Consider the following 3,844-nt stretch of genomic DNA (forward strand, 5'->3'; position numbering starts at 1 on the left):
CCCACGGAGGGAAGGGGATCTCTCAGCCCGGCCCCGCAGGCGGGTGGGATTCACACCCAGCTGTTCTACCGGTCACGCACCGCCCCACGAAAAAACGGCCGTTTAATAACTAATAATCCCAACACGAACACCAAAACAGAGTAATCTATAGCTCGTTTTACAGTGGCAGCTACTGCGACTTCAATCTCTTCGTGGGCTCCATGGTACGAGTGATGAATTCCCTTTCCGCTGGGCTCTCACACCAAGATGTCTCTTCACAGGGAAAACGTGCAATTGATGTTCCTGCTTTGATCCAAAGGCTCCGGCACTGCATGAGCAGAGCACTCTCTCGTCTCGAGTGACCCGCTGTGGAGAAAGTCTGTGCAAGAGAAAAGGAGCCTGGGGCAGAGCCAAATTAGTATTCCCCAGTAATGGGATTATCGTGACGACTAACCTTGAATTTCCTGACCCCTGTATGCCAATCATGATGTACAGGACCTCGCACAGATGTTTTAACTACCCCGGCACACCTACTCCATGGGTGTTTTGGTTAGATTTCAAGTTGTCAGTAGGTCTCTTCCAACACCAAGGTCTGCGTTGGCTCAGCACAGAGGTAACTGAGACCACAGAGTCTGAGCAAAGGCACCCCAAAACAGCAAACAAGGATTTGCCTCATAGGAAGTATAACAAAATCTGCCTGAGGTTAATGCACTCTGAGCCAGGAGGTTACAGAAGTTTCTAGGAGCAGGATATTGTTTCTCCAAAGGTGAGCTGAAATTACAGAGCCCCCATTTGAGAAAAGAGGGGTCTATATGTGCAAGAAGCTTTCCTGTCCCTAAGCTTTTCACAACAAGGTTTGGAGAGCAAGGAAGGGCTGGAGGACAACCTGCTTCAGGGACAGGTGGGGAAGCCTTGCATTGCCAGATGTCCCAGCATGACCACCAAGGGAGGCAACTGGTTGCCTGAGCCCCACATTACCCCGAGACAGTGAGGGAGCCCCTGCTCCCTTCCTTAGCAGACCTGCTCCTGAGGGAGAAACTCAGGGGGGCTTTGCGGGTACCCGAGCAAGACCCTCTGCAGGGCTGGAAAAGTCATTGGTCCGTGCAGTGCTGCAGAGACTGAAACCTGTGCTTCGGGGCTTGAGGTTTACACAAGCCCAAGAGCCTTCGACTCTTGGTGGAAGGAATCGAGGGTGTAGATCAGTTACAAAACGTACCTGCTTATTTGGCTTATCTAGTTGAAGGCAGATTTTTAAACCTTCATTAGAAATGATACCTTACTCCATGGCGTATAGAGTGTCACTGTTTCAGCCTGCCTTTGCTTTGACAATCTTGAACAAATGTACCTGAATGTCAAGGTCACATTAACTTCTGCATAATTCTTGGTTTAATACATAACTGGGATTCACCCTGTAGGCTACTGGTTGGAACGTGGGAAGGTCAAACTGAAAGTCAGCTTTATTTTTATTTATTAAAGGTGAGGGGTATTTGGATCACAGATGTTGGGTTTTTCCCTCTGTGGTTATACAACACTGAGCACACTGATGCTCCTGAAGGACAAAGATAATTGCTCTGTGCTGAAGTGGTGAAAGGATAACTTCTGGCTGTGCATGTCATACAGCCCTGTATCGGCTGTGGAAATGCATAAACACACCTAGCTACTGATTTTAGTGACATGTAAACAGAGCTCCTGTGCATGTCTAAAAAGACTTCAAACCTCCATGAGACAGACAGACCATAACACGCGGCACATTTGCACACTCTGCTAGAGGAAGGCTGCAAGAACCGTAGCAAAAAGGGAGCGGGAACAGCTGAGAGAAGCGGGATGAACACTGTCAATCTAATCCTGATCTGCTGGCCGTGCCACCTGAGGGCTGGAGACCATTCCCAGACTCTCAGCAGATCTCTGGGCTGCCTTACAGAATGGTAGGGGTTGGAAGGGACCTTCAGAGATCATCTAGTCCAAAACCCCTGCCAAAGCAGGTTCACATAGAGTAGGTTGAACAGGAATGCATCCAGGCGGGTTTTGCATATCTCCACAGAAATATTCACTCACCCAGTGTCCCCTCTGCAGCAACACCAAATTTTTCACATTTCAAAGACAAAACTCTCCCTTCCCCTACCAAAGAAAACACTGTCACTGCTGCCACCAAACAAACTCCTTGTGAACAAGATGTGCATTGGGAAAAATCCTTTTTGCTTCTAAAACCAAGTATATAACACCAGAGGTCTGCTTGCAGTCAGCATTTCACTACATGGCTGTGTTATGAGCACATTTATGGCTCTGGTGTCTGAGATACGCCATTCTGAGGCTGATATCGATGCCCTTGTTCGTCAGCGCCAGTGTGCTCAACGTGGCACAGGCACACTGTGTCCAGACCCACTGAACTCCAGCTTCCACCCGGGCAGAGCTGCAAAATGCCAGTCAGCGATCCCCCAGCAGGTCAGTGGCCGAGCCAGAAACAGCCCACGTCTCAGGCCAGCACCAGTAACGCTGTTTCATTAATGCCCGTATGGTATTTAAAAGACCATCGCAGCCCAGCAGGCCAACCGTATCCTTGGCTGCATCAGAAGTGTGGCCAGCAGGCCAAGGGAGGTCATTCTTCACCTCTACTCTGCTCTGGTGAGAGCCCACCTGAACTACTGTGTCCAGCTCTGGAGTCCCCAATATAGGAAAGACATGAACCTGTTGGAGTGGGTCCAGAGGAGGCCACAAAGATGATCAGAGGGCTGGAGCACCTCTCCTGTGAGGAGAGGCTGAGAGAGTTGGGGTTGTTCAGCCTGGAGAAGAGAAGGCTCCGGGGAGATCTTATTGCGGCCTTCCAGTACCTAAAAGGGCTACAGGAGACCTGGGGAAGGACTTCTTACAAGGGCATGGAGTGATAGGACAAGGGAAATGGCTTCAAACTGAAAGAAGGGAGATTTAGATGAGATATTAAGAAGAAATTTTTCACTTTGAGGGTGATGAGCCCCTGGCGCAGGTTGCCCAGAGAAGCTGTGGCTGCCCCATCCCTGGAGGTGTTCAAGGCCAGGTTGGACAGGGCTCGGATCAACCTGGGCTGGTGGGAGGTGTCCCTGCCCATGGCAGAGGGGTGGAACTGGATGATCTCCAAGGTCCCTTCCAACCTAAACCATTCTGTGATTCTGTGGTTTTCTGGGCTCAAATGTATACCTCACACCTTTCACAAGGATTAATTTGCTTTTGGCCGTTGCTGCAGGCAATACCTGGAAAGGCTGTTGGTCATCTTAGATGGGGAACAATGTGCGTGTGTTGCCTCTTCTCCTTCAGCATCAGTGCTGCTCCCGTGGCCAGGGGCTCAGCAGAGCTCAGCACAGCAGCGGTCCTCACCTGCGTGCCTGCTCATGCCCCTGGAGCAGCCCTGTGGCTCCTTGTTGGTCTCTCATCCTCCCATAGCAGGGCACGGGCAGCTAGGGAGTGCCTAAAGCTATTAGCACGGCAGTAATTTTGATAAGTCATTAAGTGGAGAGGGCTGGAAATCAATTAGTGACTCACGGGGCTCAGGCACCATGCCATAGACGGAGCGGTGTTGGTTGTCACACACCAAAGTCCATCTCAGCCGGGGTGCGGGGCTTCCTTGGGGTGCAGCAGCAGTTGGGGTTAGGCAGAAAAAGGCTGATGGGACAGTCTGGGGAAAAAAAGAGATCACTGAGGGGGTTGATAGGGGGATGGAGGCGCAGCGCGGGGGGCTGGAAGCTGGCAGAGGATGGGGCAGGTGCCCCCGTATGCCCCCGCCCGTGTACCGTGGGGGGGTCCCCCGCTCTGCCCGGCCTGACTCCCCATCCCCGCGGCCCGGGCAGGACGGATGCTTTCTCCGCTCCCCGTCCCCGCGGGGGCTTCCCCGCAG

This window comes from Charadrius vociferus, unplaced genomic scaffold, assembly GCF_000708025.1.
Source record: "Charadrius vociferus isolate BGI_N301 unplaced genomic scaffold, ASM70802v2 scaffold260, whole genome shotgun sequence".
NCBI classification, from domain to species: Eukaryota; Metazoa; Chordata; class Aves; order Charadriiformes; family Charadriidae; genus Charadrius; species Charadrius vociferus.